This window comes from Protomyctophum bolini (genome assembly GCF_963924005.1).
Source record: "Protomyctophum bolini genome assembly, chromosome: 2".
Lineage (NCBI taxonomy): Eukaryota > Metazoa > Chordata > Actinopteri > Myctophiformes > Myctophidae > Protomyctophum > Protomyctophum bolini.
Window position 1 is genome coordinate 38,486,411 of NC_137863.1, and position 13,919 is coordinate 38,500,329.

The 13,919-nt window shown below is 43.3% G+C and overlaps 1 protein-coding gene across 1 annotated transcript in view; it reads left to right on the forward strand.

Moving 5' to 3' along the window:
• The first annotated feature begins 3,238 nt into the window (after positions 1–3,238).
• The window catches only part of ppp1r16b (protein phosphatase 1, regulatory subunit 16B), a 111,835-nt gene continuing 101,154 nt past the window's right edge, over positions 3,239–13,919 (forward strand). The window contains exon 1 of the mRNA XM_080784177.1: positions 3,239–3,375. The gene's annotated coding sequence lies outside the window, so the exon portion shown is untranslated. The remainder of the gene's footprint in view (positions 3,376–13,919) is intronic.

The following is a 13,919-nucleotide window of genomic DNA, read 5'->3' on the forward strand; positions in this document are numbered from 1 at the left end:
ACCAGTTTCTTTCCAAATGCTTGGCGACATCTTCACGGAGATGATGATATTATAGTGCCTATAGGAACATAGCTGGCATGCTAGAAGCTTTAATGAAGCAGAAGGATGCATGGGAATTGAATTTCCGTCATCCCTGAGGACCCATATTACTGTGGCATCCGCATTATCTGTCCCCTGGCTGCTCACTGGCATATAGGTGGAGGAAGCACCAGCAGTATAGTTCCAAACATCCACCCTGGTGGGTGGAGATTAGAAGCAGAGATACTGCGATGAAAGCTGAGCCTAGATGTGAGAGACAGAGGATGTGGTATCTGAGGCAGAGAAAGAAATCTGAACTGCGTGCGTGCGTGCGTGCGTGCGTGCGTGCGTGCGTGCGTGTGTGTGTGGAGTGGAGTGGCTAGCACCACTCAAAAACATGCAGACCAAGAGACAGACATGGCTACAGATATGTAGCCATGTCAACATTGACCCCCTTTCCACCGGTTGGGAACCGATTCAGTTCAGAACCAGTTTTTAGCTCATGAGCCAGAGCTCCAGCATTGGACGTTAATTATGCATTGAGTGCCTACATATAGGCCTACCTATATTAAATTGTTTATAGGATCAATATAAGTAAATTAATATATTTCCACAGTAGTAGCTTTTTCATATTTTAAATTGTCTGCATATTTTCCTATATAATGACTAATTTGCATATTTTAAATGTTAAGATTTGTAAAACAATAAATCATTGTCTTTGTGTAAGTAATGAACTGGGGAAGATTCATGGTGATAATAATTTTATATAGGTATGGTTTTGCACACTCAATTCATAATTAACGTTTCAATTTTGGAGCCAAAAAGAACTGAGCCGGTTCCCAGCCGGTGGAGGGGGGTTGGGGGGAGAGAGGTGACGTGATGTGAGAAAGTGAACATTTTCTAGAGAGAAAGAGAACTCCTGTAGGAAGGCAAGAATTACATTCTTTCTTTTTAGACTTTCTGCCTTTATTGATAGTATCAAGTGAAGATAGACAGTACAGAGGGAGAGAAGGGGAGAGACACGCAGCAAAGGTCGTCATGAAAGGGACTCGAACACACGACGCGCTCTTAGGCCAAAGCCTATATTATGTGGCATGCGCCTGGACCGCTTGGCCAGCGGGCGCCCCTACATTCTTTCTTCTTATATTATACTCACCAGAAAGGAAGTTAACAAATGTCATTCTCAGCTTCAACTTCAGTTTCATTTTCATGCATCTCACGAACGTTAACAGTTAACACAAACATAAAAGCACAATGGGAGCCAAAGTAAATATGTTCACTGGTGAGAGTTTGCAGAAAAGATGGCAAGGTGACTTAGTGTTAATGTATCCATTTGTAATTCTGAATAAATAAGACATAATTGGAACTAAAGAAAACATTGCATGGATGCCCGATGCACCTGGGACGTATCCTCAGTGATGTATCCCAAGGTCATCAGGGTTTCGGTTCTCTCGAACATCATACCCCTCACTCAGGTGACCCAGCCGGGGTGATCAAGTCCCGACTTACGTCCCAGTAGCTACCCAGTCCCACAGGTTTTTTTTTATTGTGTATGTTAGCATTTGGAAATGGCAAATTCAAGCATTTTCTATTCAATCTCGACTTGGTATTATTAAATCATATTTGGACAGCTCAGAAAGCAAAAGTAAAAAAAACAACGGACCCGTCCGAACTGAGTGGTGCAGTTGGTGTGTCGGACTCGGACAATTGGTTGTCTGACTATAGAACACCGAAGTCTGACGTCAATATCGGTAGAGGGCGCAAATCCACAGGTTCATGTACTTTTTATTTGCATTGTAATCCCCATAGGAGGATTTTAGATCGCTTTTGTTACTGCTATGTGCTGCCACACTTACTAACACACTTGCGGACAGCTTCTTCTGTCCGCGGCTGTCGGCCGTTTTCCGCTAGAAACAGACTGTATCATATTTGAGTGACTGACTGTCGCAAACGATACAGAGACACCTCCTTGACAATAACGCAGAGACAGTTGTTTTTTGGTTGCTTATTTAATGCAATGCTTATTTAAAACGATTTTAATATGACCTATGTTCTCCATAGATAAATTACTTCCGTGAACCAGGGGAATCGAGGGGATGAGTGGAGTGAGTGACGTCAGGACTTTGGCACTCTATTACTATTGATTGTCTGACTATTGGCTGTCGGACTATTCGTTGTCTGACTATTGTTGTCGGGCTATTGGCTGTCGGACTAGTGGCTGTGGAACTATTGGTTGTCGGACTATTGGCTGTCGGACTACGTTATGTAGTCTGTACTGTACTGTACTGCCTCTCATCTCAACCAAGATTCGGCACAAACAAGGGACTAAATTAATTTCGCTCCTATGCCACGAAAATGTGGAACACCCTACCAACAGTCATTAAGACATGCAAATCCCATGACTCCTTCAAAACTGCTCTCAAAGGGCACCTACGGCTGCAATTCAAAACTGGCCCCCGTAAAATCTGAATCCCCCACCCACCCCTGTTCCCCCTCACTGTATATGTTTCTTTTCCCTATTTCCTATGATGATTTCCTTTTGACTATATAGTTGTGTATATTCGTACATCTCTAAATGTTTTGATGAATTGAAAATGGTGGGCCCTACATTACTAAGTGTAATGCTTTATGGTGTCGTCCACTCACAGTTTTTGTATTGAGTTGTACTTGAAATGTACTGTAATTCTGCAAACTGTTAATAAATCAATCAATCAATCAATCAATCATCAATGTGCACCTGTGCGTGTGCCCTAGTCTGTAAACTGCACTGTGCTCTGTGCTGGTGTTACACTAAAACCTTAGCTTCCCATCATGCACCTGTGCACAGTGTGAAGCTCAACAGCGCCACTTATGTCACCTGTTGGTACCTAAACATAGGGACAGACAGACACACATTGCTGTTCATTGGAGTGGCTGCACCACTCAAAAAAAGGATGCTCCAAGTTCCAGGGACCCCGAATAGGGCCGTCTCTATCATCATGAGGTCTTCTCTGTATTGTGCTCCAAAGTCGTCTACTTCGTACAGCGGTGTCGCGCCCCCCAAAATAGCAGATCTGCAAGCTCACGGTGCCACTATAGACCGTAAGTGGTGCGACGCACCGTGAGCTTGTAGATCTGCTATTTGTCCCGTGTAAGAAGTCTCCTCCTCCCTCTTGCCTTGCCGCCCCGCCCTCAAGGAGTGACTCTCTCTCTGCAGCCACAACCCATCTATGCTCAGTCTCTCTTACTAACGGGACAAGTTAAACCTCATCCATCCGCGCGTACACACACTCACACAAGGAGGAGGACATGGTGAATACTACTCAAACATCCATGTGAATCACATCGGAGCGACTTGATTTGAAACGGAGCGCGGGGGTGAGTGGAAACAATACAATTCACACGTGTCAACCGATCCGATCAGTAAAATGTTAACTAACAGAGCGGGGGGAGAAGTGGAGGGTTTTTGCCCACTCCTCAGTAGTGGTAGACGGTAGGAAGAAGAAGGGGAAACAGCATGCCAGCCCTTCTCTAGTTCTTTTAGCAGTTAGCTAGCGACCTCACTTTGCCGAAACGAGTAAAAGAGTAACTAACCGGGCGTTTGTTTATGTTGGAAGCGCTCGAATTGTAGGGCTTTCGGTTTAAAAGACGCAAGACGGGGCTTTACATCCTCCTCACTCCGCGGGATGTTGCCATTACTCCGCTACAATGTTGCACACTCACCGGAGGGGGTCCTACTACTACTACTACTACTCCTACTAATTATACCATTCAATAGTTGTGTTTGCTGCTTGCAATTTTGCAAAGATGTGACACTTTTCCGCTACTTCACGGAGTTTGGAGTGGACTGGACACACCGACGTGATGGTGGTTAGTGAGGTAGCGGGTTAAAGATGCAGTCCGTAACTTTTATGTCCCCGAATGAGAGACGACATTATTTTGTACCGTTCTGTCAAGAAACAATGGCTGAGATATTGCACTTGTATGAGCTTCATTTCAGGCAGTAGTCCCAGACAAGTCCTACTTTACACTAGCCCCATATGGAACCTCCATATGTCATGGGGCTAACGCTAACCCTACACAAGGTGTATGTATCAGAAGAATATTGAGTCCTCGAACCCTGCAGATGCACTGTACTAGTTGTATTGTCAGTATTGATTTATTCAATACTTTATTAACAGTTTGGAAATAGTATAGTGGTACAATTATACAATGGTGCTAAAAGGATTCCACAAAAATCCCAGAGGGCTTATTTTCATAATCCCATTGTGGTCCTGTGTAATAGTGTGTATTATACGCTCTATTATTGTATTCATAATATATTAAGTATTAATGTTGTACGTTTAGAAATTGATTCATTTACATTGAGGGTTTTACACACTGCTCATGAGGAAGCATTGAATATCTAGTTATTGTTGTTGTTTTTGCGAAACAACATGCCTTAAGGGTTATTGTGTGTGTGTGTGTGTGTGTGTGTGTGTGTGTGTGTGTGAGGATGCTTACAGGTTGCAAATTGGGCTGCACTTGTTAACAAACCTCTAAATTAATAATAGATATAATCAATATATTGGTAAATGCCTACATTCCATTCATACATATAATTATTAATTTAATATTTTTGTATTTTGTGCACAACATGTCTATGTTTTACTAGTCAATGTGATTTCATTTTCGTTTATAATAATAACAAAGATCGCCGTTTCCCATCACAATCACATAGTTGATTGGTTCCAATCTGCTTGAAGTAACTAAACACACAATCATCTCTCTAAGGAAGTGCTGAGGCAACTAGACAAGAACACAATCAGTGTTTATTCACCTCTTACTGTGAAACATAGACCCAGATGAACCCGGTTTGTCTCGGTCAGTTTTTCCCAACTCGATTGACACGGATGATTTTGCCGTGAACTTTACTGTGACCCATTGGATTGAGACGCGATGGCTTTTCTTTCCTATAGCGGCCACCGTTCAATCTTCCGTTCAATCTTCTTAACCTTAAAAGTGCAACCAGGTCTCGTAGGGACGTGCTTGTCAGCTTCACAGAACACAAGACAAGACGTACAACGTGTGGGCCTGTGCTGGTCTAGATGAGCCTTTGTGTTGTTCTGGCGCTATCTCCTGTGACTGCCTTTCTGTTTTACCCTTTAAATGTTTGATGTGAGACATCTTTCCTTTTCCACTGTATAGCTCAGCATCTGCACTGTGGCTGTCATCTCGTGTTAGGAAAGGGCCTGTTAGACACTAGACAGTGCCCACACATGCACTCAAGTGTGTCTCTCACACACACACACACAGTGGCGGAAACTCCGTGGGTTCAGAGGCGCGATTGAACCCCCTGGCATTTTGGCAAAGGCGCGACTGAACCCACTGCATTTTGGCAAAATATATCTACCGGTATATGCACTGCAGTAAATTATGCACCCACTGACTGTCCACTGAAATTCCCCCTCCCCAGTGGTCATGTTGTCATGCACGTATAGTCACATACCTTTACGAGGGGTTACAAGATAGGTGTTGGGCCGCCGCGCATGCCGCATTCAAATGCTAATAAGGTGGCTTTTGTTCGAAAAAACAAAACTCGTTTTTTTTCCACCGCTGGGGGGGGGGGGGGGGGGGCGCTGCTTGAACCCCCTGCCGTTATAAGAACTTTCCGCCTCTGCACACACACACACACACACACACACACACACACACACACACATGAAGATGTGCGCATCTTCATGCACAAATTGGCAGATACACATGTACACATCCCAGCACATAGCTACAATAATACACACAACTAGTGTTTGTTTACTTTAACCGATGCATGCAGACACACACCTCCCAACACATTGGTGACTGTGCTCGCTCATGTATACATACATAGACTAGACAATCCAATGTATAAATAAACATGTCCACATCCACGTGCAAGCATTGAAACGAGTACATGTGCGCTGTAGACACATACTCACACACACGCATTTGCCCTCATTACTCAAAGATGTACAGTACACTCTCTCTCACTAGCATGTGGTCACTAAGGCACACTGTGCCGTCGTAAGATCATGCACCCATGGTGCAGTACATACTGTATGAACACACACGCTGTTTGCCGTCTCCATGTTAAAGTGAGCCATTACCCCCGTGGTTTAGAGATGAACCATTAGTCTACTCTCTGCGTGCAGTGTAATGACAGAATTAGATTCCTTTGAGTGTCTGTGTGAGCGGCCTGTGTCATCTCTTCTTAGAAACGCCATCGGTCTGCCGCCGTATGCCGCGCTGCTGGTGAGAGCTGTCTGCATAATGTCGTCGCTGCCATTAATTTCACTATTTGTAAAGGAAGGCAAAGGAATGGTTTTGAAATACAAGGTTTCCACCCGACAGCAGTATTCTCTGTAGTGTTGTACACTAAGTGTTACTGTTTAAATCATCTGACACAGTGATTTTGGCTGTTGACTCATGAAATATTGAACTTGAAGAGGCCTGGGACTCGGGAGGTGTTCTTTCATTCCTTAGTTTAAATCAAGCTTGGAGTGGAGCTGGGCGCTCAGCCGCTCTCACTGGCATCATAACATGTAAACAAACCCCCCCCCCCCTTGTCAAGGCAATTTATTACCGTTTGGATGCAAAAAGGAAAATGTAATTTCTGTTGCCACTTGCCACTAGATTCTGTTTCATATGCTTGAATTAAAATTATGATCCTAATCCCCCCCATGCCTTTCAAAACGCCTTCCTTAAGATTAGCTTCAGGCCTTTGTGCTTTGCTTACTATTGAAGTGATTATGCTAAATCAGATCAATCCATTTGATTTCAGGTGGCATGCAAGCAGAGGTGCAAGTCACTCTGCTGAGGTAGGCCCATTAGGGATCCTTGAACTCTTGTTGCCTCATTTCTTATCTTACAACTACACACACAATGTGCACAAAATTCCCACAAAATTCAGCCGGTACTCCTATTAGGCCATATTTCATTCCCACATACCTTTCAACATTTGTTTTTTATTGTTGGCCAACTTGCCATAATTGAGGAGGAAAGCAAGAGAGATCCATCTTACTTGATGTGTTACTGGTTGGGGCAATTTCTCTGTGTTTATTATTTCGGTCTAGGCTGGATTTAATTTCAGTTTAATGGAACCAGTCGGTGTTACTTCACATTATCCCCAAAGGCATGATTTTGCTGGGTTGGTACGGAAGTGGCATATTTTCTTGATTTTTCTTTAAAATGTATTCTCTGCTGCGGTCTGATTCTAAAATAGGGATATACTGTATCATTGTACGGTTATAAGATACACCTTAAAACGTTCCTTACCATAAGCAACATATCTAGTCTGAATCAGGTGATCCGAACACCTAGTATAAACACTCACTGAGAAATCAAATCCAACAGTACAGAATACAGATGTGTCCATTTGTGTGTTTTTCTTACACCTTTCTCTCCCCAATTTAGTTATTATACCAATTATTTACTCCCCACACACATTTATGTGTTGTCTGTTCTGTGTTCTGTGTGTGAATACGTGCAATGACGAGTATCACCTCCTTTGTTCGACAAAGCCAGATGCACCACTGTGGATTTGAACCCACAGCCTTTGCGGTGGTGAGCAGGCACTTTTACCACTGCGCCACACACCTTAAGCCTTATACTGTATATTTGTCATACAACAAATAGTGAAAATAGAGCAAAGCTCAACGCATCGCATAGCGACAATGGTTCCAGCCTTCTGTGGGTCTGTGAGAGATTCTGTATGTGATTTTGAATGAGGGCATTTACATAATGCAGGGGTTGACACTAAGGTCTTAGAGGCACTTACCCGTCAGGCAAGTACAGGTCATGTTCTACTTGCCCGAAAAGTAAATCCTTAATCTTGTATAACAAATGAATGTTAAATCCAATCGATAATTGCAGAGTGGCGACAGTCACTTTGAAAAACATAATGAGTGCATGCTACTAGTTGTAAAAAGGTAGCGTTGTCCTTCATGAATAGCCAATGATATTCAATTTGCCTGAAAGCCAACTCCCACTTGCCCGAACGTTTTATTTACTTGCAGTCGAAAACCGTTAGTATCAACTACTGATATATGTGCCTGTATGGATTTAAAGCTAAATGGAACCAATTATAGCAGCCTTCTCTTCCTAGAACTTTATGATGGTAAAATATTAGCCATGGCTGTACCATTAAAACAAAAAGTCAGAAGTTTAATTCCAAAGCCTCCCTATGAGACACATTGGACAGTAGTTGGTGAGCATTAGGACCCCCCCCCCCCCCCTCCCAGACGCAAATACTTTATAATTAAGTCAAATTATAGCAGATCTACAAGCTCGTAGCGCGGCACTGGTAGATCTGCTATTTTTCAACAGCTAAAGCATAACATAATGCTTTGATTGTATTGCTGTATTTGTTGCATTGTTCCTTCTGCTTTGGCAATGTAAACGTATGTTTTATCATGCCAATAAAGCCCTTTGAATTGAATTGAATTGCATGAAACCCCAAAAGGGGTTCCCGTCATGAGCACCATGCAGGTTCTTAATCTTCATGCGTCTATGCTCATAACGGCAGCCTCTGTAGTGTATATATGGTTCTTCATGCGTCTATGCTCATAACAGCAGCCTCTGTAGTGTACTGCAGTTTGGGCATCTTTCGCTGACCTAGCACTGTGTTGCTTTGTGGCTTGGGTGCATTCAGGCTTCTCCTCGTACTAGTACACCAATCATCTAAACACCAATCAGAAACAGTGAATCATTGTGAACAGGAAGTGAGCTCATGGCGTTGTGCGGGTTGCACTCGGTGTTCAGGAAGGCATTTGACCTGAGGGGCCATTGTGAAGGTTTTTTCCTCACATTGTTGTGGAAACTAAGCAGTGCGAGCTTCACAGGGCCAGTAGACCCTAGTATGACATGGTTACGGCTAGGTAAATATTATTGAAAACGTTTGATACGGTATTTTCATAATAATGCTCAAGGATTTGCCCACTAAGTCATTCACTAGTAGTATCCATACAGCCCGTGGTAAACACATTTAGCCTGTGAAGACAGTAAAATAGCTTATTAACTTGGAAGGAAAGAATGGCTCTTACATTATAGGAACACAGCTGTTGGACTTCAAAGGCAAAATCTTGCAGACACTGAAAGTGCTGTAGAAAAAGTCCCAGTGTGGTGCTTTTAGGACCGCCACTCTATATGCTGTTTGGAGATTGGATCTTTTATGTCGGGTTAGCTCTGTGTGTCCTTTTCCTTTTATGTGCGCTTCGGCCCTACTGGCTTTAAAAGGACGCACATACACACACAGACAGACTTGTCTAATCCAATTCCTGTATGATTGTGCTGCAGAAGGCCAGAGAATGCATTACAATATTCGCATTAGTTCCCTCCAGTTTATTTGCTCACATTTCCCAGTTCCACTTCTCTCCGAGTTGTTGAATGGATTTTAAGCAGGCGACCCACACTAGTCGGTGCAGTGACAGGTGGGGAGTTATGACAGCGTGGTACACACCTGTCAAAACGGTAATGCGGGTGTTCTGAGGCCAGAGACCTCCTGTGGAGCAGGAGGGTCAAAAGCCAGCTGGATCCAGACATGAGTACAGACAGTGAAGGCGAGGCGACTTCCACACCAAACGTTTTTATAGGTGGGAGGTGTGGGTGTCAGAAAGTTATCAGTATTGCTTAAAATATGATAAGTTGTTTCGCCGCCAGTGTATTTGTCTGTTAGGGCTTTATAAACCTTTTTCTAATCCATGTTCTTGGCTAAACTTTCGGTTTTAACCTTTTTCTAATCGATGTTCTTGGCTAAACTTTCGGTTTTAAAGTGGGCCTGCTATCTGCAAAGTGTCAGCTATACCCTTTGAAACATTAATGAGAAAACACAAGTCTGTCAGATAACCTCTTTTAGGAATCCTAAAAGAGGACAACTGGTGTTGAAACACTATTGTGTGTTCATTCCTTGATAAGACGCAGGCAGATTTCCTTTATACCTGCCATATGTACTAATCTACCTCACATTCATATCACCATGAGCCATGAGGTCTTAGCGTAAGATATGTGATCTGTATCTTATCAGTTACGATGTTAGATCTATCAATGACTTGGCAAATGTTTACTGCTAGTATGGAGTTTGGCAACACATTTTCCTGTCCAGAATATGCAGATGCTCATAAATAAATCACACCCGTGTGAAGTGAGGGGCGCTTTTATCATCATACATAATCTCAATCTGGCCAATCACAATTTGCGTCCTCACCTTCGTCATCAATGTTTGTTTACTCAAACACTCAAAATTGTCCATTCATTGTCAATGGCATTTAATGTTTGTGTTACACACACCAAAAGCTGGACATAGCAGGGGCTATCGCCCCTCAAAAACAATCACACTTGTGGGATTGGGTCATCATATATCACATTCCGTGCTCAGCCAATCAGCTGAGCACATTCTGTGCTACAAACACACAACGCTGTGCTTGCGCTCCCTAAAAAAAAAAAAAAAAAAACGGCACACTGTTTGGGAATCACTGAATCCTATTTTGTACAGATTCTTCACGTCTATGAAATCTTATGTAGATTTTATAAAATTGTAGGCTAGCAAGAGAAGCTACCAGTGTACCAGAATGTAGAACTATGACATTGACTATGCCAGCGGTGCTGACATGGGCTGAACATCTCGCCGGAGCAGTGGATTAGACATGACAGTGACTGCAGGCTGGGCTGCGTCTCTGTCTTGTTTGCTCTGGCTGGGTCTTATAGCTCAGGACTCTCACACCATCATTACAGTGAAATGAGTCAACCCGTGGATGGATCCGCTCTTTGGTCATGTAACAGCCAAGGAGGGAAAATAGGACGAGAGAGGAAGGAAAAAAAGAAGGAGAGAGAGAGAGGGGGGGAGAGAGAGAATATTAACCACTTTCAACCTAGCACGTCATTCATTATTCATGCAAAACATACAATAAGCGAAGTGGAAATAACAGATCTCCAACCTCACTAGTTGTGAGCTACTAGATTAAACGTTTGGGAACAGCCCGTATTGTCATTTTATAGCAGAGATATGAAGTCCAAATTCCAGCTCTGACCAGTGTAAACCGGTTCTGTAAACGGTTCCAAATGTGATGGAACCGATTTTGGATCCTCAATATTGGACCTGTATCCATTCCTAACCCTATATGGCTTAAGCGGTTAAAGAAGAAATGGAAGTGACAACATTGAGATTCATGACAAAACAAAGTGATTGGATAATTGTGCTTTCCCGGTGACACTGTGACAGAGGGCAGATGCAACAGGGGTGGTACATTTACAAGCAGCAGAACAGGGTGTGCTGTGGTTAAACCCTTTTTTTATAAATAAACAGCCAGATTGGTCCAAAATAAACGGTGCACAGCAGCGTGTAGATGGGTGGCTGTATAGGCCCCACCCTGGGCCGGGCCTGCAGTCTCTAACCAGCTGTTATTGTGGGGAGAGGCTCTCGGCCAGGTTTTTTCCCAACCTTGGGGTCTTGACCCGTAGGGGTCCTCCAACGTGAAAAAGAGGGAAAATATGGTAATTCTACTGAAATAACTAGTATAGCAGGGGCTTGGAAGTGGAAAAAAAAAAATATATATATATATATATACAGCCTCTGAGAGAAGCTGTCTGTGTGCATTGATGTCAGTAACCAGCAGGTTGATTTCTGTTTCCCTAAACGGTTTTACTTCACAGAGTAAAGGCCGGGTTTTACATTTTGAGGAGTACAGACCTTTACAGACATCAATGAGGACAGGTCTGGACCCCTGCTGTGGGATCTGCTCCTTTTTTATAATCAAAGCATGGACTTCCTGCTGCCATTGCATTTGTAGAATGGCTTTTCCCATAAGCCCTGGGCATAATATTAATATATTAAAGCGCCTTTCAAAACACTGTACGGTCAGTATAAAAGCAAAAGCTAAACATGGGTCTTAAAAGCCCCCCACATTAAAATAAATAATGAAATGCTGACGGTCAAAGGCTACAAAAAGTACAAGAATATTAAAAGTACAAGAATACAGAGTTATGCTAAAAGGCAGCTCCTATACCTAGAGATTAGAGAAGTCTAAATAAGTGGTTTTTATTTATTTAATTTCCAAACTGACACAATGGGAGTCAAGCCAGGGCAAAGCCAGGAAAGGCAAGAGAAGCGCAGCGCCCACGTAGATGCACTGCGGTCACGGTGCTACAGCTTAGCTAACTAAACTGCAGAGCTCAAGACCCTGATGTTAGATAGGAGAGGAGAGCAGCCATTCAGGAGTCCCCCGGTTGGTGCCGTCTAGACCGCGCACTAGCATCGCATCCTATTTTTCCGTCCTATGCCCAGCTTTGTGTGTGTGTGTGTGTGTGTGTGTGTGTGTGTGTGTGTGTGTGTGTGTGTGAATAATAGCGTTGATTTGATTGGCTGATCACCCCATAGCGATGATTTGATTCGCTGAGCAAAGTACGCAGTGAGGACGCAAATTGTGATTGGCCAGAATGAGATGATGCTCAAGTGTAGGAGGATGTTTGTATGTATAATAAATAATAATAATAGTAAAAGTGATGAATGATGAGATATGATGATAAGAGCGTCCCTCACTTCACACGGGGGTGATTTGTAAACAATAGTAGTTGGTACAGAGCACCTGACGCTTTGAGGTGCAAACATGAGGAAGCACTGCTACGATAGGCCTGGTTAGTCACCCTTGGTGCATGGGCGGCTTGGTGCAGGGGAAGTGGTGAGGAACATACTGTACCTCCTACTGTACTGTACTGGTGTCACTGACTGGCAGTGAGTGAGCAAGGCTGTAAAGATGGCATGGAGTGCTGATGTATAGAGGAAGCAGTAAGTGTTCTTTTTATTACATGCTATTAATTCTAGGATCAGTACTTTTGACAGCCCTGATGCTGCCCAACATTTATGATTTGCGCTGTGCTTTAATTCTTTATTTTCAAACAGTGATAGATCATAGTAATGTCATAAATCGTGATATCACAGGGTAATGCATTCCATGTTAGCTCCAAGGACTTGTTAGACTCACATAGGCCTGACCTCAAAATGAAAAAAAAAATCTTCTAAGTCCTCTAAAATTTCTGAAATAAATATTTTCACGATTCTCCTACAAGCTCGTAGCGCGCCACTCGGTGGCGCTATGAGCTTGTAGATCTGATATTTTTCAATAGCTAAATTATAACAATGTTTAAAACACCAAAAAGGGCTTCCCACCCAAAATGGGTTAACGGATTACGATTTCTGCCTGGGATCAAACCTGTAGCCTTTTCTATTACAGGACAAAATCTCTGACACCTCCTAGCTTACCCTGCTACTCGCGTAAGCTCCAGTTAAAGGCTGCTATTGTTGACCTGTGTTCCTCTGCAGGAAACGAGCATATGAAAGCATACTGTACATGGGCAGAAGTAAACAAGAGGCTTAATTAGCTGTACAGTAAGGGTGAGCTTAATCCCTAGCTTGCTTCACACCCTCGCCTGTTCGGTAATCTGGGGTCGATTCTCCTCTGACCTACTACAACTCTGTCACCGTAGTCGGATGTCGGCTTGGCTATACTTAACTGGAGGCAGTACAATAGCGGGGGTGTTGCGGCCCTATGCCATAGTTTGACCTGGCTGTGCCAGGCTTGGCCAACACTGCTTAAAGTCGGTTAACAGGAATTTTTGACTACAGGGTCAATGGCAGAGCTATTGGCCCGTTTTCCTGTGGGAAAAGTCCTGGCTAGAGATACTACATGCAATGCATATTTCATGAGATTGCTGCACACAGATGGATTATGTACTGTCTAGTGGCCAATACTTTATCTGGACTCTCAAACCAGTCTTGAGTTTGGCTGAGTGTGTTTTGTACGTGTGTGTGTGTGTGTGTGTGTGTGTGTGTGTGTGTGTGTGTTTCCGTTTTTTCTTGCCTTGATGGGAAAAGATAGGCCTGTCCCAGTCATTGCTGTGCTTATGCGGTGTCA